Raw genomic sequence first — 24,132 nt, forward strand, 5'->3', positions numbered from 1 at the left:
ATTGGGCTGATGCTGATATTGGGCTGATGCTGATATTGGGCTGATGCTGATATTGGGCTGATGCTGATATTGGGCTGATGCTGATATTGGGCTGATGCTGATATTGGGCTGATGCTGATATTGGGCTGATGCTGATATTGGGCTGATGCTGATATTGGGCTGATGCTGATATTGGGCTGATGCTGATATTGGGCTGATGCTGATATTGGGCTGATGCTGATATTGGGCTGATGCTGATATTGGGCTGATGCTGATATTGGGCTGATGCTGATATTGGGCTGATGCTGATATTGGGCTGATGCTGATATTGGGCTGATGCTGATATTGGGCTGATGCTGATATTGGGCTGATGCTGATATTGGGCTGATGCTGATATTGGGCTGATGCTGATATTGGGCTGATGCTGATATTGGGCTGATGCTGATATTGGGCTGATGCTGATATTGGGCTGATGCTGATATTGGGCTGATGCTGATATTGGGCTGATGCTGATATTGGGCTGATGCTGATATTGGGCTGATGCTGATATTGGGCTGATGCTGATATTGGGCTGATGCTGATATTGGGCTGATGCTGATATTGGGCTGATGCTGATATTGGGCTGATGCTGATATTGGGCTGATGCTGATATTGGGCTGATGCTGATATTGGGCTGATGCTGATATTGGGCTGATGCTGATATTGGGCTGATGCTGATATTGGGCTGATGCTGATATTGGGCTGATGCTGATATTGGGCTGATGCTGATATTGGGCTGATGCTGATATTGGGCTGATGCTGATATTGGGCTGATGCTGATATTGGGCTGATGCTGATATTGGGCTGATGCTGATATTGGGCTGATGCTGATATTGGGCTGATGCTGATATTGGGCTGATGCTGATATTGGGCTGATGCTGATATTGGGCTGATGCTGATATTGGGCTGATGCTGATATTGGGCTGATGCTGATATTGGGCTGATGCTGATATTGGGCTGATGCTGATATTGGGCTGATGCTGATATTGGAAACCTTGTCTGAACCCCTCCATCCTTCCTGTAGCTGCTCAGACTCTGCTTCTCTGCCCCCAGCCAAGCTTATAGGCCTGCAGAGTGTCTAGTTTTGAAGATACAGACTCTGCTAAGCAAAAGTGAACAGGGCCAAACTGGGCTTATTTCGCTGTGAAAGTGACATTTAGGCACGGAGTTGGAAAACCTTGTCTGAACCCCTCCATCCTTCCTGTAGCTGCTCAGACTCTGCTTCTCTGCCCCCAGCCAAGCTTATAGGCCTGCAGAGTGTCTAGTTTTGAAGATACAGACTCTGCTAAGCAAAAGTGAACAGGGCCAAACTGGGCTTATTTCGCTGTGAAAGTGACATTTAGGCACGGAGTTGGAAAACCTTGTCTGAACCCCTCCATCCTTCCTGTAGCTGCTCAGACTCTGCTTCTCTGCCCCCAGCCAAGCTTATAGGCCTGCAGAGTGTCTAGTTTTGAAGATACAGACTCTGCTAAGCAAAAGTGAACAGGGCCAAACTGGGCTTATTTCGCTGTGAAAGTGACATTTAGGCACGGAGTTGGAAAACCTTGTCTGAACCCCTCCATCCTTCCTGTAGCTGCTCAGACTCTGCTTCTCTGCCCCCAGCCAAGCTTATAGGCCTGCAGAGTGTCTAGTTTTGAAGATACAGACTCTGCTAAGCAAAAGTGAACAGGGCCAAACTGGGCTTATTTTGCTGCTGAAAGCTGACATTTAGGGCACGGAGTTGCGAAACCTTGAACCCCTCCATCCTTCCTGTAGCTGCTCAGACTCTGCTTCTCTGCCCCCAGCCAAGCTTATAGGCCTGCAGAGTGTCTAGTTTTGAAGATACAGACTCTGCTAAGCAAAAGTGAACAGGGCCAAACTGGGCTTATTTCGCTGTGAAAGCTGACATTTAGGCACGGAGTTGGAAAACCTTGTCTGAACCCCTCCATCCTTCCTGTAGCTGCTCAGACTCTGCTTCTCTGCCCCCAGCCAAGCTTATAGGCCTGCAGAGTGTCTAGTTTTGAAGATACAGACTCTGCTAAGCAAAAGTGAACAGGGCCAAACTGGGCTTATTTCGCTGTGAAAGTGACATTTAGGCACGGAGTTGGAAAACCTTGTCTGAACCCCTCCATCCTTCCTGTAGCTGCTCAGACTCTGCTTCTCTGCCCCCAGCCAAGCTTATAGGCCTGCAGAGTGTCTAGTTTTGAAGATACAGACTCTGCTAAGCAAAAGTGAACAGGGCCAAACTGGGCTTATTTCGCTGTGAAAGTGACATTTAGGCACGGAGTTGGAAAACCTTGTCTGAACCCCTCCATCCTTCCTGTAGCTGCTCAGACTCTGCTTCTCTGCCCCCAGCCAAGCTTATAGGCCTGCAGAGTGTCTAGTTTTGAAGATACAGACTCTGCTAAGCAAAAGTGAACAGGGCCAAACTGGGCTTATTTCGCTGTGAAAGTGACATTTAGGCACGGAGTTGGAAAACCTTGTCTGAACCCCTCCATCCTTCCTGTAGCTGCTCAGACTCTGCTTCTCTGCCCCCAGCCAAGCTTATAGGCCTGCAGAGTGTCTAGTTTTGAAGATACAGACTCTGCTAAGCAAAAGTGAACAGGGCCAAACTGGGCTTATTTCGCTGTGAAAGTGACATTTAGGCACGGAGTTGGAAAACCTTGTCTGAACCCCTCCATCCTTCCTGTAGCTGCTCAGACTCTGCTTCTCTGCCCCCAGCCAAGCTTATAGGCCTGCAGAGTGTCTAGTTTTGAAGATACAGACTCTGCTAAGCAAAAGTGAACAGGGCCAAACTGGGCTTATTTCGCTGTGAAAGTGACATTTAGGCACGGAGTTGGAAAACCTTGTCTGAACCCCTCCATCCTTCCTGTAGCTGCTCAGACTCTGCTTCTCTGCCCCCAGCCAAGCTTATAGGCCTGCAGAGTGTCTAGTTTTGAAGATACAGACTCTGCTAAGCAAAAGTGAACAGGGCCAAACTGGGCTTATTTCGCTGTGAAAGTGACATTTAGGCACGGAGTTGGAAAACCTTGTCTGAACCCCTCCATCCTTCCTGTAGCTGCTCAGACTCTGCTTCTCTGCCCCCAGCCAAGCTTATAGGCCTGCAGAGTGTCTAGTTTTGAAGATACAGACTCTGCTAAGCAAAAGTGAACAGGGCCAAACTGGGCTTATTTCGCTGTGAAAGTGACATTTAGGCACGGAGTTGGAAAACCTTGTCTGAACCCCTCCATCCTTCCTGTAGCTGCTCAGACTCTGCTTCTCTGCCCCCAGCCAAGCTTATAGGCCTGCAGAGTGTCTAGTTTTGAAGATACAGACTCTGCTAAGCAAAAGTGAACAGGGCCAAACTGGGCTTATTTCGCTGTGAAAGTGACATTTAGGCACGGAGTTGGAAAACCTTGTCTGAACCCCTCCATCCTTCCTGTAGCTGCTCAGACTCTGCTTCTCTGCCCCCAGCCAAGCTTATAGGCCTGCAGAGTGTCTAGTTTTGAAGATACAGACTCTGCTAAGCAAAAGTGAACAGGGCCAAACTGGGCTTATTTCGCTGTGAAAGTGACATTTAGGCACGGAGTTGGAAAACCTTGTCTGAACCCCTCCATCCTTCCTGTAGCTGCTCAGACTCTGCTTCTCTGCCCCCAGCCAAGCTTATAGGCCTGCAGAGTGTCTAGTTTTGAAGATACAGACTCTGCTAAGCAAAAGTGAACAGGGCCAAACTGGGCTTATTTCGCTGTGAAAGTGACATTTAGGCACGGAGTTGGAAAACCTTGTCTGAACCCCTCCATCCTTCCTGTAGCTGCTCAGACTCTGCTTCTCTGCCCCCAGCCAAGCTTATAGGCCTGCAGAGTGTCTAGTTTTGAAGATACAGACTCTGCTAAGCAAAAGTGAACAGGGCCAAACTGGGCTTATTTCGCTGTGAAAGTGACATTTAGGCACGGAGTTGGAAAACCTTGTCTGAACCCCTCCATCCTTCCTGTAGCTGCTCAGACTCTGCTTCTCTGCCCCCAGCCAAGCTTATAGGCCTGCAGAGTGTCTAGTTTTGAAGATACAGACTCTGCTAAGCAAAAGTGAACAGGGCCAAACTGGGCTTATTTCGCTGTGAAAGTGACATTTAGGCACGGAGTTGGAAAACCTTGTCTGAACCCCTCCATCCTTCCTGTAGCTGCTCAGACTCTGCTTCTCTGCCCCCAGCCAAGCTTATAGGCCTGCAGAGTGTCTAGTTTTGAAGATACAGACTCTGCTAAGCAAAAGTGAACAGGGCCAAACTGGGCTTATTTCGCTGTGAAAGTGACATTTAGGCACGGAGTTGGAAAACCTTGTCTGAACCCCTCCATCCTTCCTGTAGCTGCTCAGACTCTGCTTCTCTGCCCCCAGCCAAGCTTATAGGCCTGCAGAGTGTCTAGTTTTGAAGATACAGACTCTGCTAAGCAAAAGTGAACAGGGCCAAACTGGGCTTATTTCGCTGTGAAAGTGACATTTAGGCACGGAGTTGGAAAACCTTGTCTGAACCCCTCCATCCTTCCTGTAGCTGCTCAGACTCTGCTTCTCTGCCCCCAGCCAAGCTTATAGGCCTGCAGAGTGTCTAGTTTTGAAGATACAGACTCTGCTAAGCAAAAGTGAACAGGGCCAAACTGGGCTTATTTCGCTGTGAAAGTGACATTTAGGCACGGAGTTGGAAAACCTTGTCTGAACCCCTCCATCCTTCCTGTAGCTGCTCAGACTCTGCTTCTCTGCCCCCAGCCAAGCTTATAGGCCTGCAGAGTGTCTAGTTTTGAAGATACAGACTCTGCTAAGCAAAAGTGAACAGGGCCAAACTGGGCTTATTTCGCTGTGAAAGTGACATTTAGGCACGGAGTTGGAAAACCTTGTCTGAACCCCTCCATCCTTCCTGTAGCTGCTCAGACTCTGCTTCTCTGCCCCCAGCCAAGCTTATAGGCCTGCAGAGTGTCTAGTTTTGAAGATACAGACTCTGCTAAGCAAAAGTGAACAGGGCCAAACTGGGCTTATTTCGCTGTGAAAGTGACATTTAGGCACGGAGTTGGAAAACCTTGTCTGAACCCCTCCATCCTTCCTGTAGCTGCTCAGACTCTGCTTCTCTGCCCCCAGCCAAGCTTATAGGCCTGCAGAGTGTCTAGTTTTGAAGATACAGACTCTGCTAAGCAAAAGTGAACAGGGCCAAACTGGGCTTATTTCGCTGTGAAAGTGACATTTAGGCACGGAGTTGGAAAACCTTGTCTGAACCCCTCCATCCTTCCTGTAGCTGCTCAGACTCTGCTTCTCTGCCCCCAGCCAAGCTTATAGGCCTGCAGAGTGTCTAGTTTTGAAGATACAGACTCTGCTAAGCAAAAGTGAACAGGGCCAAACTGGGCTTATTTCGCTGTGAAAGTGACATTTAGGCACGGAGTTGGAAAACCTTGTCTGAACCCCTCCATCCTTCCTGTAGCTGCTCAGACTCTGCTTCTCTGCCCCCAGCCAAGCTTATAGGCCTGCAGAGTGTCTAGTTTTGAAGATACAGACTCTGCTAAGCAAAAGTGAACAGGGCCAAACTGGGCTTATTTCGCTGTGAAAGTGACATTTAGGCACGGAGTTGGAAAACCTTGTCTGAACCCCTCCATCCTTCCTGTAGCTGCTCAGACTCTGCTTCTCTGCCCCCAGCCAAGCTTATAGGCCTGCAGAGTGTCTAGTTTTGAAGATACAGACTCTGCTAAGCAAAAGTGAACAGGGCCAAACTGGGCTTATTTCGCTGTGAAAGTGACATTTAGGCACGGAGTTGGAAAACCTTGTCTGAACCCCTCCATCCTTCCTGTAGCTGCTCAGACTCTGCTTCTCTGCCCCCAGCCAAGCTTATAGGCCTGCAGAGTGTCTAGTTTTGAAGATACAGACTCTGCTAAGCAAAAGTGAACAGGGCCAAACTGGGCTTATTTCGCTGTGAAATTGATGTCACTTTCACAGCGAAATAAGCCCAGTTTGGCCCTGTTCACTTTTGCTTAGCAGAGTCTGTATCTTCAAAACTAGACACTCTGCAGGCCTATAAGCTTGGCTGGGGGCAGAGAAGCAGAGTCTGAGCAGCTACAGGAAGGATGGAGGGGTTCAGACAAGGTTTTCCAACTCCGTGCCTAAATGTCACTTTCACAGCGAAATAAGCCCAGTTTGGCCCTGTTCACTTTTGCTTAGCAGAGTCTGTATCTTCAAAACTAGACACTCTGCAGGCCTATAAGCTTGGCTGGGGGCAGAGAAGCAGAGTCTGAGCAGCTACAGGAAGGATGGAGGGGTTCAGACAAGGTTTTCCAACTCCGTGCCTAAATGTCACTTTCACAGCGAAATAAGCCCAGTTTGGCCCTGTTCACTTTTGCTTAGCAGAGTCTGTATCTTCAAAACTAGACACTCTGCAGGCCTATAAGCTTGGCTGGGGGCAGAGAAGCAGAGTCTGAGCAGCTACAGGAAGGATGGAGGGGTTCAAAGGATGGAGGGGTTCAGACAAGGTTTTCCAACTCCGTGCCTAAATGTCACTTTCACAGCGAAATAAGCCCAGTTTGGCCCTGTTCACTTTTGCTTAGCAGAGTCTGTATCTTCAAAACTAGACACTCTGCAGGCCTATAAGCTTGGCTGGGGGCAGAGAAGCAGAGTCTGAGCAGCTACAGGAAGGATGGAGGGGTTCAGACAAGGTTTTCCAACTCCGTGCCTAAATGTCACTTTCACAGCGAAATAAGCCCAGTTTGGCCCTGTTCACTTTTGCTTAGCAGAGTCTGTATCTTCAAAACTAGACACTCTGCAGGCCTATAAGCTTGGCTGGGGGCAGAGAAGCAGAGTCTGAGCAGCTACAGGAAGGATGGAGGGGTTCAGACAAGGTTTTCCAACTCCGTGCCTAAATGTCACTTTCACAGCGAAATAAGCCCAGTTTGGCCCTGTTCACTTTTGCTTAGCAGAGTCTGTATCTTCAAAACTAGACACTCTGCAGGCCTATAAGCTTGGCTGGGGGCAGAGAAGCAGAGTCTGAGCAGCTACAGGAAGGATGGAGGGGTTCAGACAAGGTTTTCCAACTCCGTGCCTAAATGTCACTTTCACAGCGAAATAAGCCCAGTTTGGCCCTGTTCACTTTTGCTTAGCAGAGTCTGTATCTTCAAAACTAGACACTCTGCAGGCCTATAAGCTTGGCTGGGGGCAGAGAAGCAGAGTCTGAGCAGCTACAGGAAGGATGGAGGGGTTCAGACAAGGTTTTCCAACTCCGTGCCTAAATGTCACTTTCACAGCGAAATAAGCCCAGTTTGGCCCTGTTCACTTTTGCTTAGCAGAGTCTGTATCTTCAAAACTAGACACTCTGCAGGCCTATAAGCTTGGCTGGGGGCAGAGAAGCAGAGTCTGAGCAGCTACAGGAAGGATGGAGGGGTTCAGACAAGGTTTTCCAACTCCGTGCCTAAATCAACTCCGTGCCTAAATGTCACTTTCACAGCGAAATAAGCCCAGTTTGGCCCTGTTCACTTTTGCTTAGCAGAGTCTGTATCTTCAAAACTAGACACTCTGCAGGCCTATAAGCTTGGCTGGGGGCAGAGAAGCAGAGTCTGAGCAGCTACAGGAAGGATGGAGGGGTTCAGACAAGGTTTTCCAACTCCGTGCCTAAATGTCACTTTCACAGCGAAATAAGCCCAGTTTGGCCCTGTTCACTTTTGCTTAGCAGAGTCTGTATCTTCAAAACTAGACACTCTGCAGGCCTATAAGCTTGGCTGGGGGCAGAGAAGCAGAGTCTGAGCAGCTACAGGAAGGATGGAGGGGTTCAGACAAGGTTTTCCAACTCCGTGCCTAAATGTCACTTTCACAGCGAAATAAGCCCAGTTTGGCCCTGTTCACTTTTGCTTAGCAGAGTCTGTATCTTCAAAACTAGACACTCTGCAGGCCTATAAGCTTGGCTGGGGGCAGAGAAGCAGAGTCTGAGCAGCTACAGGAAGGATGGAGGGGTTCAGACAAGGTTTTCCAACTCCGTGCCTAAATGTCACTTTCACAGCGAAATAAGCCCAGTTTGGCCCTGTTCACTTTTGCTTAGCAGAGTCTGTATCTTCAAAACTAGACACTCTGCAGGCCTATAAGCTTGGCTGGGGGCAGAGAAGCAGAGTCTGAGCAGCTACAGGAAGGATGGAGGGGTTCAGACAAGGTTTTCCAACTCCGTGCCTAAATGTCACTTTCACAGCGAAATAAGCCCAGTTTGGCCCTGTTCACTTTTGCTTAGCAGAGTCTGTATCTTCAAAACTAGACACTCTGCAGGCCTATAAGCTTGGCTGGGGGCAGAGAAGCAGAGTCTGAGCAGCTACAGGAAGGATGGAGGGGTTCAGACAAGGTTTTCCAACTCCGTGCCTAAATGTCACTTTCACAGCGAAATAAGCCCAGTTTGGCCCTGTTCACTTTTGCTTAGCAGAGTCTGTATCTTCAAAACTAGACACTCTGCAGGCCTATAAGCTTGGCTGGGGGCAGAGAAGCAGAGTCTGAGCAGCTACAGGAAGGATGGAGGGGTTCAGACAAGGTTTTCCAACTCCGTGCCTAAATGTCACTTTCACAGCGAAATAAGCCCAGTTTGGCCCTGTTCACTTTTGCTTAGCAGAGTCTGTATCTTCAAAACTAGACACTCTGCAGGCCTATAAGCTTGGCTGGGGGCAGAGAAGCAGAGTCTGAGCAGCTACAGGAAGGATGGAGGGGTTCAGACAAGGTTTTCCAACTCCGTGCCTAAATGTCACTTTCACAGCGAAATAAGCCCAGTTTGGCCCTGTTCACTTTTGCTTAGCAGAGTCTGTATCTTCAAAACTAGACACTCTGCAGGCCTATAAGCTTGGCTGGGGGCAGAGAAGCAGAGTCTGAGCAGCTACAGGAAGGATGGAGGGGTTCAGACAAGGTTTTCCAACTCCGTGCCTAAATGTCACTTTCACAGCGAAATAAGCCCAGTTTGGCCCTGTTCACTTTTGCTTAGCAGAGTCTGTATCTTCAAAACTAGACACTCTGCAGGCCTATAAGCTTGGCTGGGGGCAGAGAAGCAGAGTCTGAGCAGCTACAGGAAGGATGGAGGGGTTCAGACAAGGTTTTCCAACTCCGTGCCTAAATGTCACTTTCACAGCGAAATAAGCCCAGTTTGGCCCTGTTCACTTTTGCTTAGCAGAGTCTGTATCTTCAAAACTAGACACTCTGCAGGCCTATAAGCTTGGCTGGGGGCAGAGAAGCAGAGTCTGAGCAGCTACAGGAAGGATGGAGGGGTTCAGACAAGGTTTTCCAACTCCGTGCCTAAATGTCACTTTCACAGCGAAATAAGCCCAGTTTGGCCCTGTTCACTTTTGCTTAGCAGAGTCTGTATCTTCAAAACTAGACACTCTGCAGGCCTATAAGCTTGGCTGGGGGCAGAGAAGCAGAGTCTGAGCAGCTACAGGAAGGATGGAGGGGTTCAGACAAGGTTTTCCAACTCCGTGCCTAAATGTCACTTTCACAGCGAAATAAGCCCAGTTTGGCCCTGTTCACTTTTGCTTAGCAGAGTCTGTATCTTCAAAACTAGACACTCTGCAGGCCTATAAGCTTGGCTGGGGGCAGAGAAGCAGAGTCTGAGCAGCTACAGGAAGGATGGAGGGGTTCAGACAAGGTTTTCCAACTCCGTGCCTAAATGTCACTTTCACAGCGAAATAAGCCCAGTTTGGCCCTGTTCACTTTTGCTTAGCAGAGTCTGTATCTTCAAAACTAGACACTCTGCAGGCCTATAAGCTTGGCTGGGGGCAGAGAAGCAGAGTCTGAGCAGCTACAGGAAGGATGGAGGGGTTCAGACAAGGTTTTCCAACTCCGTGCCTAAATGTCACTTTCACAGCGAAATAAGCCCAGTTTGGCCCTGTTCACTTTTGCTTAGCAGAGTCTGTATCTTCAAAACTAGACACTCTGCAGGCCTATAAGCTTGGCTGGGGGCAGAGAAGCAGAGTCTGAGCAGCTACAGGAAGGATGGAGGGGTTCAGACAAGGTTTTCCAACTCCGTGCCTAAATGTCACTTTCACAGCGAAATAAGCCCAGTTTGGCCCTGTTCACTTTTGCTTAGCAGAGTCTGTATCTTCAAAACTAGACACTCTGCAGGCCTATAAGCTTGGCTGGGGGCAGAGAAGCGTCTGAGCAGCTACAGGAAGGATGGAGGGGTTCAGACAAGGTTTTCCCAACTCCGTGCCTAAATGTCACTTTCACAGCGAAATAAGCCCAGTTTGGCCCTGTCACTTTTGCTTAGCAGAGTCTGTATCTTCAAAACTAGACACTCTGCAGGCCTATAAGCTTGGCTGGGGGCAGAGAAGCCAGAGGTCTGAGCAGCTACAGGAAGGATGGAGGGGTTCAGACAAGGTTTTCCAACTCCGTGCCTAAATGTCACTTTCACAGCGAAATAAGCCCAGTTTGGCCCTGTTCACTTTTGCTTAGCAGAGTCTGTATCTTCAAAACTAGACACTCTGCAGGCCTATAAGCTTGGCTGGGGGCAGAGAAGCAGAGTCTGAGCAGCTACAGGAAGGATGGAGGGGTTCAGACAAGGTTTTCCAACTCCGTGCCTAAATGTCACTTTCACAGCGAAATAAGCCCAGTTGGCCCTGTTCACTTTTGCTTAGCAGAGTCTGTATCTTCAAAACTAGACACTCTGCAGGCCTATAAGCTTGGCTGGGGGCAGAGAAGCAGAGTCTGAGCAGCTACAGGAAGGATGGAGGGGTTCAGACAAGGTTTTCCAACTCCGTGCCTAAATGTCACTTTCACAGCGAAATAAGCCCAGTTTGGCCCTGTTCACTTTTGCTTAGCAGAGTCTGTATCTTCAAAACTAGACACTCTGCAGGCCTATAAGCTTGGCTGGGGGCAGAGAAGCAGAGTCTGAGCAGCTACAGGAAGGATGGAGGGGTTCAGACAAGGTTTTCCAACTCCGTGCCTAAATGTCACTTTCACAGCGAAATAAGCCCAGTTTGGCCCTGTTCACTTTTGCTTAGCAGAGTCTGTATCTTCAAAACTAGACACTCTGCAGGCCTATAAGCTTGGCTGGGGGCAGAGAAGCAGAGTCTGAGCAGCTACAGGAAGGATGGAGGGGTTCAGACAAGGTTTTCCAACTCCGTGCCTAAATGTCACTTTCACAGCGAAAATAAGCCCAGTTTGGCCCTGTTCACTTTTGCTTAGCAGAGTCTGTATCTTCAAAACTAGACACTCTGCAGGCCTATAAGCTTGGCTGGGGGCAGAGAAGCAGAGTCTGAGCAGCTACAGGAAGGATGGAGGGGTTCAGACAAGGTTTTCCAACTCCGTGCCTAAATGTCACTTTCACAGCGAAATAAGCCCAGTTTGGCCCTGTTCACTTTTGCTTAGCAGAGTCTGTATCTTCAAAACTAGACACTCTGCAGGCCTATAAGCTTGGCTGGGGGCAGAGAAGCAGAGTCTGAGCAGCTACAGGAAGGATGGAGGGGTTCAGACAAGGTTTTCCAACTCCGTGCCTAAATGTCACTTTCACAGCGAAATAAGCCCAGTTTGGCCCTGTTCACTTTTGCTTAGCAGAGTCTGTATCTTCAAAACTAGACACTCTGCAGGCCTATAAGCTTGGCTGGGGGCAGAGAAGCAGAGTCTGAGCAGCTACAGGAAGGATGGAGGGGTTCAGACAAGGTTTTCCAACTCCGTGCCTAAATGTCACTTTCACAGCGAAATAAGCCCAGTTTGGCCCTGTTCACTTTGCTTAGCAGAGTCTGTATCTTCAAAACTAGACACTCTGCAGGCCTATAAGCTTGGCTGGGGGCAGAGAAGCAGAGTCTGAGCAGCTACAGGAAGGATGGAGGGGTTCAGACAAGGTTTCCAATATCAGCATCAGCCCAATATCAGCATCAGCCCAATATCAGCATCAGCCCAATATCAGCATCAGCCCCAATATCAGCATCAGCCCAATATCAGCATCAGCCCAATATCAGCATCAGCCCAATATCAGCATCAGCCCAATATCAGCATCAGCCCAATATCAGCATCAGCCCAATATCAGCATCAGCCCAATATCAGCATCAGCCCAATATCAGCATCAGCCCAATATCAGCATCAGCCCAATATCAGCATCAGCCCAATATCAGCATCAGCCCAATATCAGCATCAGCCCAATATCAGCATCAGCCCAATATCAGCATCAGCCCAATATCAGCATCAGCCCAATATCAGCATCAGCCCAATATCAGCATCAGCCCAATATCAGCATCAGCCCAATATCAGCATCAGCCCAATATCAGCATCAGCCCAATATCAGCATCAGCCCAATATCAGCATCAGCCCAATTCAGCAGCCCAATATCAGCATCAGCCCAATATCAGCATCAGCCCAATATCAGCATCAGCCCAATATCAGCATCAGCCCAATATCAGCATCAGCCCAATATCAGCATCATCAGCCCAATATCAGCATCAGCCCAATATCAGCATCAGCCCAATATCAGCATCAGCCCAATATCAGCATCAGCCCAATATCAGCATCAGCCCAATATCAGCATCAGCCCAATATCAGCATCAGCCCAATATCAGCATCAGCCCAATATCAGCATCAGCCCAATATCAGCATCAGCCCAATATCAGCATCAGCCCAATATCAGCATCAGCCCAATATCAGCATCAGCCCAATATCAGCATCAGCCCAATATCAGCATCAGCCCAATATCAGCATCAGCCCAATATCAGCATCAGCCCAATATCAGCATCAGCCCAATATCAGCATCAACCCAATATCAGCATCAGCCCAATATCAGCATCAGCCCAATATCAGCATCAGCCCAATATCAGCATCAGCCCAATATCAGCATCAGCCCAATATCAGCATCAGCCCAATATCAGCATCAGCCCAATATCAGCATCAGCCCAATATCAGCATCAGCCCAATATCAGCATCAGCCCAATATCAGCATCAGCCCAATATCAGCATCAGCCCAATATCAGCATCAGCCCAATATCAGCATCAGCCCAATATCAGCATCAGCCCTAGACACTCTGCAGGCCTATAAGCTTGGCTGGGGGCAGAGAAGCAGCCCAATATGATATAATATCAGCTGATGCTGATATTGGGCTGATGCTGATATTGGGCTGATGCTGATATTGGGCTGATGCTGATATTGGGCTGATGCTGATATTGGGCTGATGCTGATATTGGGCTGATGCTGATATTGGGCTGATGCTGATATTGGGCTGATGCTGATATTGGGCTGATGCTGATATTGGGCTGATGCTGATATTGGGCTGATGCTGATATTGGGCTGATGCTGATATTGGGCTGATGCTGATATTGGGCTGATGCTGATATTGGGCTGATGCTGATATTGGGCTGATGCTGATATTGGGCTGATGCTGATATTGGCTGATGCTGATATTGGGCTGATGCTGATATTGGGCTGATGCTGATATTGGGCTGATGCTGATATTGGGCTGATGCTGATATTGGGCTGATGCTGATATTGGGCTGATGCTGATATTGGGCTGATGCTGATATTGGGCTGATGCTGATATTGGGCTGATGCTGATATTGGGCTGATGCTGATATTGGGCTGATGCTGATATTGGGCTGATGCTGATATTGGGCTGATGCTGATATTGGGCTGATGCTGATATTGGGCTGATGCTGATATTGGGCTGATGCTGATATTGGGCTGATGCTGATATTGGGCTGATGCTGATATTGGGCTGATGCTGATATTGGGCTGATGCTGATATTGGGCTGATGCTGATATTGGGCTGATGCTGATATTGGGCTGATGCTGATATTGGGCTGATGCTGATATTGGGCTGATGCTGATATTGGGCTGATGCTGATATTGGGCTGATGCTGATATTGGGCTGATGCTGATATTGGGGCTGATGCTGATATTGGGCTGATGCTGATATTGGGCTGATGCTGATATTGGGCTGATGCTGATATTGGGCTGATGCTGATATTGGGCTGATGCTGATATTGGGCTGATGCTGATATTGGGCTGATGCTGATATTGGGCTGATGCTGATATTGGGCTGATGCTGATATTGGGCTGATGCTGATATTGGGCTGATGCTGATATTGGGCTGATGCTGATATTGGGCTGATGCTGATATTGGGCTGATGCTGATATTGGGCTGATGCTGATATTGGGCTGATGCTGATATTGGGCTGATGCTGATATTGGGCTGATGCTGATATTGGGCTGATGCTGATATTGGGCTGATGCTGATATTGGGCTGATGCTGATATTGGGCTGATGCTGATATTGGGCTGATGCTGATATTGGGCTGATGCTGATATTGGGCTGATGCTGATATTGGGCTGATGCTGATATTGGGGCTGATGCTGATATTGGGCTGATGCTGATATTGGGCTGATGCTGATATTGGGCTGATGCTGATATTGGGCTGATGCTGATATTGGGCTGATGCTGATATTGGGCTGATGCTGATATTGGGCTGATGCTGATATTGGGCTGATGCTGATATTGGGCTGATGCTGATATTGGGCTGATGCTGATATTGGGCTGATGCTGATATTGGGCTGATGCTGATATTGGGCTGATGCTGATATTGGGCTGATGCTGATATTGGGCTGATGCTGATATTGGGCTGATGCTGATATTGGGCTGATGCTGATATTGGGCTGATGCTGATATTGGGCTGATGCTGATATTGGGCTGATGCTGATATTGGTGCTGATGCTGATATTGGGCTGATGCTGATATTGGGCTGATGCTGATATTGGGCTGATGCTGATATTGGGCTGATGCTGATATTGGGCTGATGCTGATATTGGGCTGATGCTGATATTGGGCTGATGCTGATATTGGGCTGATGCTGATATTGGGCTGATGCTGATATTGGGCTGATGCTGATATTGGGCTGATGCTGATATTGGGCTGATGCTGATATTGGGCTGATGCTGATATTGGGCTGATGCTGATATTGGGCTGATGCTGATATTGGGCTGATGCTGATATTGGGCTGATGCTGATATTGGGCTGATGCTGATATTGGGCTGATGCTGATATTGGGCTGATGCTGATATTGGGCTGATGCTGATATTGGGGCTGATGCTGATATTGGGCTGATATTGATATTGGGCTGATATTGATATTGGGCTGATATAGGCCTGCAGAGTGTCTAGTTTTGAAGATACAGACTCTGCTAAGCAAAAGTGAACAGGGCCAAACTGGGCTTATTTCGCTGTGAAAGTGACATTTAGGCACGGACTTGGAAAACCTTGTCTGAACCCCTCCATCCTTCCTGTAGCTGCTCAGACTCTGCTTCTCTGCCCCCAGCCAAGCTTATAGGCCTGCAGAGTGTCTAGTTTTGAAGATACAGACTCTGCTAAGCAAAAGTGAACAGGGCCAAACTGGGCTTATTTCGCTGTGAAAGTGACATTTAGGCACGGAGTTGGAAAACCTTGTCTGAACCCCTCCATCCTTCCTGTAGCTGCTCAGACTCTGCTTCTCTGCCCCCAGCCAAGCTTATAGGCCTGCAGAGTGTCTAGTTTTGAAGATACAGACTCTGCTAAGCAAAAGTGAACAGGGCCAAACTGGGCTTATTTCGCTGTGAAAGTGACATTTAGGCACGGAGTTGGAAAACCTTGTCTGAACCCCTCCATCCTTCCTGTAGCTGCTCAGACTCTGCTTCTCTGCCCCCAGCCAAGCTTATAGGCCTGCAGAGTGTCTAGTTTTGAAGATACAGACTCTGCTAAGCAAAAGTGAACAGGGCCAAACTGGGCTTATTTCGCTGTGAAAGTGACATTTAGGCACGGAGTTGGAAAACCTTGTCTGAACCCCTCCATCCTTCCTGTAGCTGCTCAGACTCTGCTTCTCTGCCCCCAGCCAAGCTTATAGGCCTGCAGAGTGTCTAGTTTTGAAGATACAGACTCTGCTAAGCAAAAGTGAACAGGGCCAAACTGGGCTTATTTCGCTGTGAAAGTGACATTTAGGCACGGAGTTGGAAAACCTTGTCTGAACCCCTCCATCCTTCCTGTAGCTGCTCAGACTCTGCTTCTCTGCCCCCAGCCAAGCTTATAGGCCTGCAGAGTGTCTAGTTTTGAAGATACAGACTCTGCTAAGCAAAAGTGAACAGGGCCAAACTGGGCTTATTTCGCTGTGAAAGTGACATTTAGGCACGGAGTTGGAAAACCTTGTCTGAACCCCTCCATCCTTCCTGTAGCTGCTCAGACTCTGCTTCTCTGCCCCCAGCCAAGCTTATAGGCCTGCAGAGTGTCTAGTTTTGAAGATACAGACTCTGCTAAGCAAAAGTGAACAGGGCCAAACTGGGCTTATTTCGCTGTGAAAGTGACATTTAGGCACGGAGTTGGAAAACCTTGTCTGAACCCCTCCATCCTTCCTGTAGCTGCTCAGACTCTGCTTCTCTGCCCCCAGCCAAGCTTATAGGCCTGCAGAGTGTCTAGTTTTGAAGATACAGACTCTGCTAAGCAAAAGTGAACAGGGCCAAACTGGGCTTATTTCGCTGTGAAAGTGACATTTAGGCACGGAGTTGGAAAACCTTGTCTGAACCCCTCCATCCTTCCTGTAGCTGCTCAGACTCTGCTTCTCTGCCCCCAGCCAAGCTTATAGGCCTGCAGAGTGTCTAGTTTTGAAGATACAGACTCTGCTAAGCAAAAGTGAACAGGGCCAAACTGGGCTTATTTCGCTGTGAAAGTGACATTTAGGCACGGAGTTGGAAAACCTTGTCTGAACCCCTCCATCCTTCCTGTAGCTGCTCAGACTCTGCTTCTCTGCCCCCAGCCAAGCTTATAGGCCTGCAGAGTGTCTAGTTTTGAAGATACAGACTCTGCTAAGCAAAAGTGAACAGGGCCAAACTGGGCTTATTTCGCTGTGAAAGTGACATTTAGGCACGGAGTTGGAAAACCTTGTCTGAACCCCTCCATCCTTCCTGTAGCTGCTCAGACTCTGCTTCTCTGCCCCCAGCCAAGCTTATAGGCCTGCAGAGTGTCTAGTTTTGAAGATACAGACTCTGCTAAGCAAAAGTGAACAGGGCCAAACTGGGCTTATTTCGCTGTGAAAGTGACATTTAGGCACGGAGTTGGAAAACCTTGTCTGAACCCCTCCATCCTTCCTGTAGCTGCTCAGACTCTGCTTCTCTGCCCCCAGCCAAGCTTATAGGCCTGCAGAGTGTCTAGTTTTGAAGATACAGACTCTGCTAAGCAAAAGTGAACAGGGCCAAACTGGGCTTATTTCGCTGTGAAAGTGACATTTAGGCACGGAGTTGGAAAACCTTGTCTGAACCCCTCCATCCTTCCTGTAGCTGCTCAGACTCTGCTTCTCTGCCCCCAGCCAAGCTTATAGGCCTGCAGAGTGTCTAGTTTTGAAGATACAGACTCTGCTAAGCAAAAGTGAACAGGGCCAAACTGGGCTTATTTCGCTGTGAAAGTGACATTTAGGCACGGAGTTGGAAAACCTTGTCTGAACCCCTCCATCCTTCCTGTAGCTGCTCAGACTCTGCTTCTCTGCCCCCAGCCAAGCTTATAGGCCTGCAGAGTGTCTAGTTTTGAAGATACAGACTCTGCTAAGCAAAAGTGAACAGGGCCAAACTGGGCTTATTTCGCTGTGAAAGTGACATTTAGGCACGGAGTTGGAAAACCTTGTCTGAACCCCTCCATCCTTCCTGTAGCTGCTCAGACTCTGCTTCTCTGCCCCCAGCCAAGCTTATAGGCCTGCAGAGTGTCTAGTTTTGAAGATACAGACTCTGCTAAGCAAAAGTGAACAGGGCCAAACTGGGCTTATTTCGCTGTGAAAGTGACATTTAGGCACGGAGTTGGAAAACCTTGTCTGAACCCCTCCATCCTTCCTGTAGCTGCTCAGACTCTGCTTCTCTGCCCCCAGCCAAGCTTATAGGCCTGCAGAGTGTCTAGTTTTGAAGATACAGACTCTGCTAAGCAAAAGTGAACAGGGCCAAACTGGGCTTATTTCGCTGTGAAAGTGACATTTAGGCACGGAGTTGGAAAACCTTGTCTGAACCCCTCCATCCTTCCTGTAGCTGCTCAGACTCTGCTTCTCTGCCCCCAGCCAAGCTTATAGGCCTGCAGAGTGTCTAGTTTTGAAGATACAGACTCTGCTAAGCAAAAGTGAACAGGGCCAAACTGGGCTTATTTCGCTGTGAAAGTGACATTTAGGCACGGAGTTGGAAAACCTTGTCTGAACCCCTCCATCCTTCCTGTAGCTGCTCAGACTCTGCTTCTCTGCCCCCAGCCAAGCTTATAGGCCTGCAGAGTGTCTAGTTTTGAAGATACAGACTCTGCTAAGCAAAAGTGAACAGGGCCAAACTGGGCTTATTTCGCTGTGAAATTTCGATGTCACTTTCACAGCGAAATAAGCCCAGTTTGGCCCTGTTCACTTTTGCTTAGCAGAGTCTGTATCTTCAAAACTAGACACTCTGCAGGCCTATAAGCTTGGCTGGGGGCAGAGAAGCAGAGTCTGAGCAGCTACAGGAAGGATGGAGGGGTTCAGACAAGGTTTTCCAACTCCGTGCCTAAATGTCACTTTCACAGCGAAATAAGCCCAGTTTGGCCCTGTTCACTTTTGCTTAGCAGAGTCTGTATCTTCAAAACTAGACACTCTGCAGGCCTATAAGCTTGGCTGGGGGCAGAGAAGCAGAGTCTGAGCAGCTACAGGAAGGATGGAGGGGTTCAGACAAGGTTTTCCAACTCCGTGCCTAAATGTCACTTTCACAGCGAAATAAGCCCAGTTTGGCCCTGTTCACTTTTGCTTAGCAGAGTCTGTATCTTCAAAACTAGACACTCTGCAGGCCTATAAGCTTGGCTGGGGGCAGAGAAGCAGAGTCTGAGCAGCTACAGGAAGGATGGAGGGGTTCAGACAAGGTTTTCCAACTCCGTGCCTAAATGTCACTTTCACAGCGAAATAAGCCCAGTTTGGCCCTGTTCACTTTTGCTTAGCAGAGTCTGTATCTTCAAAACTAGACACTCTGCAGGCCTATAAGCTTGGCTGGGGGCAGAGAAGCAGAGTCTGAGCAGCTACAGGAAGGATGGAGGGGTTCAGACAAGGTTTTCCAACTCCGTGCCTAAATGTCACTTTCACAGCGAAATAAGCCCAGTTTGGCCCTGTTCACTTTTGCTTAGCAGAGTCTGTATCTTCAAAACTAGACACTCTGCAGGCCTATAAGCTTGGCTGGGGGCAGAGAAGCAGAGTCTGAGCAGCTACAGGAAGGATGGAGGGGTTCAGACAAGGTTTTCCAACTCCGTGCCTAAATGTCACTTTCACAGCGAAATAAGCCCAGTTTGGCCCTGTTCACTTTTGCTTAGCAGAGTCTGTATCTTCAAAACTAGACACTCTGCAGGCCTATAAGCTTGGCTGGGGGCAGAGAAGCAGAGTCTGAGCAGCTACAGGAAGGATGGAGGGGTTCAGACAAGGTTTTCCAACTCCGTGCCTAAATGTCACTTTCACAGCGAAATAAGCCCAGTTTGGCCCTGTTCACTTTTGCTTAGCAGAGTCTGTATCTTCAAAACTAGACACTCTGCAGGCCTATAAGCTTGGCTGGGGGCAGAGAAGCAGAGTCTGAGCAGCTACAGGAAGGATGGAGGGGTTCAGACAAGGTTTTCCAACTCCGTGCCTAAATGTCACTTTCACAGCGAAATAAGCCCAGTTTGGCCCTGTTCACTTTTGCTTAGCAGAGTCTGTATCTTCAAAACTAGACACTCTGCAGGCCTATAAGCTTGGCTGGGGGCAGAGAAGCAGAGTCTGAGCAGCTACAGGAAGGATGGAGGGGTTCAGACAAGGTTTTCCAACTCCGTGCCTAAATGTCACTTTCACAGCGAAATAAGCCCAGTTTGGCCCTGTTCACTTTTGCTTAGCAGAGTCTGTATCTTCAAAACTAGACACTCTGCAGGCCTATAAGCTTGGCTGGGGGCAGAGAAGCAGAGTCTGAGCAGCTACAGGAAGGATGGAGGGGTTCAGACAAGGTTTTCCAACTCCGTGCCTAAATGTCACTTTCACAGCGAAATAAGCCCAGTTTGGCCCTGTTCACTTTTGCTTAGCAGAGTCTGTATCTTCAAAACTAGACACTCTGCAGGCCTATAAGCTTGGCTGGGGGCAGAGAAGCAGAGTCTGAGCAGCTACAGGAAGGATGGAGGGGTTCAGACAAGGTTTTCCAACTCCGTGCCTAAATGTCACTTTCACAGCGAAATAAGCCCAGTTTGGCCCTGTTCACTTTTGCTTAGCAGAGTCTGTATCTTCAAAACTAGACACTCTGCAGGCCTATAAGCTTGGCTGGGGGCAGAGAAGCAGAGTCTGAGCAGCTACAGGAAGGATGGAGGGGTTCAGACAAGGTTTTCCAACTCCGTGCCTAAATGTCACTTTCACAGCGAAATAAGCCCAGTTTGGCCCTGTTCACTTTTGCTTAGCAGAGTCTGTATCTTCAAAACTAGACACTCTGCAGGCCTATAAGCTTGGCTGGGGGCAGAGAAGCAGAGTCTGAGCAGCTACAGGAAGGATGGAGGGGTTCAGACAAGGTTTTCCAACTCCGTGCCTAAATGTCACTTTCACAGCGAAATAAGCCCAGTTTGGCCCTGTTCACTTTTGCTTAGCAGAGTCTGTATCTTCAAAACTAGACACTCTGCAGGCCTATAAGCTTGGCTGGGGGCAGATAAGCAGAGTCTGAGCAGCTACAGGAAGGATGGAGGGGTTCAGACAAGGTTTTCCAAGTCCGTGCCTAAATCTCACTTTCACAGCGAAATAAGCCCAGTTTGGCCCTGTTCACTTTTGCTTAGCAGAGTCTGTATCTTCAAAACTAGACACTCTGCAGGCCTATATCAGCCCAATATCAATATCAGCCCAATATCAATATCAGCCCAATATCAGCATCAGCCCAATATCAGCATCAGCCCAATATCAGCATCAGCCCAATATCAGCATCAGCCCAATATCAGCATCAGCCCAATATCAGCATCAGCCCAATATCAGCATCAGCCCAATATCAGCATCAGCCCAATATCAGCATCAGCCCAATATCAGCATCAGCCCAATATCAGCATCAGCCCAATATCAGCATCAGCCCAATATCAGCATCAGCCCAATATCAGCATCAGCCCAATATCAGCATCAGCCCAATATCAGCATCAGCCCAATATCAGCATCAGCCCAATATCAGCATCAGCCCAATATCAGCATCAGCCCAATATCAGCATCAGCCCAATATCAGCATCAGCCCAATATCAGCATCAGCCCAATATCAGCATCAGCCCAATATCAGCATCAGCCCAATATCAGCATCAGCCCAATATCAGCATCAGCCCAATATCAGCATCAGCCCAATATCAGCATCAGCCCAATATCAGCATCAGCCCAATATCAGCATCAGCCCAATATCAGCATCAGCCCAATATCAGCATCAGCCCAATATCAGCATCAGCCCAATATCAGCATCAGCCCAATATCAGCATCAGCCCAATATCAGCATCAGCCCAATATCAGCATCAGCCCAATATCAGCATCAGCCCAATATCAGCATCAGCCCAATATCAGCATCAGCCCAATATCAGCATCAGCCCAATATCAGCATCAGCCCAATATCAGCATCAGCCCAATATCAGCATCAGCCCAATATCAGCATCAGCCCAATATCAGCATCAGCCCAATATCAGCATCAGCCCAATATCAGCATCAGCCCAATATCAGCATCAGCCCAATATCAGCATCAGCCCAATATCAGCATCAGCCCAATATCAGCATCAGCCCAATATCAGCATCAGCCCAATATCAGCATCAGCCCAATATCAGCATCAGCCCAATATCAGCATCAGCCCAATATCAGCATCAGCCCAATATCAGCATCAGCCCAATATCAGCATCAGCCCAATATCAGCATCAGCCCAATATCAGCATCAGCCCAATATCAGCATCAGCCCAATATCAGCATCAGCCCAATATCAGCATCAGCCCAATATCAGCATCAGCCCAATATCAGCATCAGCCCAATATCAGCATCAGCCCAATATCAGCATCAGCCCAATATCAGCATCAGCCCAATATCAGCATCAGCCCAATATCAGCATCAGCCCAATATCAGCATCAGCCCAATATCAGCATCAGCCCAATATCAGCATCAGCCCAATATCAGCATCAGCCCAATATCAGCATCAGCCCAATATCAGCATCAGCCCAATATCAGCATCAGCCCAATATCAGCATCAGCCCAATATCAGCATCAGCCCAATATCAGCATCAGCCCAATATCAGCATCAGCCCAATATCAGCATCAGCCCAATATCAGCATCAGCCCAATATCAGCATCAGCCCAATATCAGCATCAGCCCAATATCAGCATCAGCCCTAGACACTCTGCAGGCCTATAAGCTTGGCTGGGGCAGAGAAGCAGCCCAATATGATATAATATCAGCTGATGCTGATATTGGGCTGATGCTGATATTGGGCTGATGCTGATATTGGGCTGATGCTGATATTGGGCTGATGCTGATATTGGGCTGATGCTGATATTGGGCTGATGCTGATATTGGGCTGATGCTGATATTGGGCTGATGCTGATATTGGGCTGATGCTGATATTGGGCTGATGCTGATATTGGGCTGATGCTGATATTGGGCTGATGCTGATATTGGGCTGATGCTGATATTGGGCTGATGCTGATATTGGGCTGATGCTGATATTGGGCTGATGCTGATATTGGGCTGATGCTGATATTGGGCTGATGCTGATATTGGGCTGATGCTGATATTGGGCTGATGCTGATATTGGGCTGATGCTGATATTGGGCTGATGCTGATATTGGGCTGATGCTGATATTGGGCTGATGCTGATATTGGGCTGATGCTGATATTGGGCTGATGCTGATATTGGGCTGATGCTGATATTGGGCTGATGCTGATATTGGGCTGATGCTGATATTGGGCTGATGCTGATATTGGGCTGATGCTGATATTGGGCTGATGCTGATATTGGGCTGATGCTGATATTGGGCTGATGCTGATATTGGGCTGATGCTGATATTGGGCTGATGCTGATATTGGGCTGATGCTGATATTGGGCTGATGCTGATATTGGGCTGATGCTGATATTGGGCTGATGCTGATATTGGGCTGATGCTGATATTGGGCTGATGCTGATATTGGGCTGATGCTGATATTGGGCTGATGCTGATATTGGGCTGATGCTGATATTGGGCTGATGCTGATATTGGGCTGATGCTGATATTGGGCTGATGCTGATATTGGGCTGATGCTGATATTGGGCTGATGCTGATATTGGGCTGATGCTGATATTGGGCTGATGCTGATATTGGGCTGATGCTGATATTGGGCTGATGCTGATATTGGGCTGATGCTGATATTGGGCTGATGCTGATATTGGGCTGATGCTGATATTGGGCTGATGCTGATATTGGGCTGATGCTGATATTGGGCTGATGCTGATATTGGGCTGATGCTGATATTGGGCTGATGCTGATATTGGGCTGATGCTGATATTGGGCTGATGCTGATATTGGGCTGATGCTGATATTGGGCTGATGCTGATATTGGGCTGATGCTGATATTGGGCTGATGCTGATATTGGGCTGATGCTGATATTGGGCTGATGCTGATATTGGGCTGATGCTGATATTGGGCTGATGCTGATATTGGGCTGATGCTGATATTGGGCTGATGCTGATATTGGGCTGATGCTGATATTGGGCTGATGCTGATATTGGGCTGATGCTGATATTGGGCTGATGCTGATATTGGGCTGATGCTGATATTGGGCTGATGCTGATATTGGGCTGATATTGATATTGGGCTGATATTGATATTGGGCTGATATAGGCCTGCAGAGTGTCTAGTTTTGAAGATACAGACTCTGCTAAGCAAAAGTGAACAGGGCCAAACTGGGCTTATTTCGCTGTGAAAGTGAGATTTAGGCACGGACTTGGAAAACCTTGTCTGAACCCCTCCATCCTTCCTGTAGCTGCTCAGACTCTGCTTCTCTGCCCCCAGCCAAGCTTATAGGCCTGCAGAGTGTCTAGTTTTGAAGATACAGACTCTGCTAAGCAAAAGTGAACAGGGCCAAACTGGGCTTATTTCGCTGTGAAAGTGACATTTAGGCACGGAGTTGGAAAACCTTGTCTGAACCCCTCCATCCTTCCTGTAGCTGCTCAGACTCTGCTTCTCTGCCCCCAGCCAAGCTTATAGGCCTGCAGA

This window comes from Electrona antarctica, assembly GCF_951216825.1.
Source record: "Electrona antarctica genome assembly, contig: scaffold_126, whole genome shotgun sequence".
Classification (NCBI taxonomy): Eukaryota; Metazoa; Chordata; class Actinopteri; order Myctophiformes; family Myctophidae; genus Electrona; species Electrona antarctica.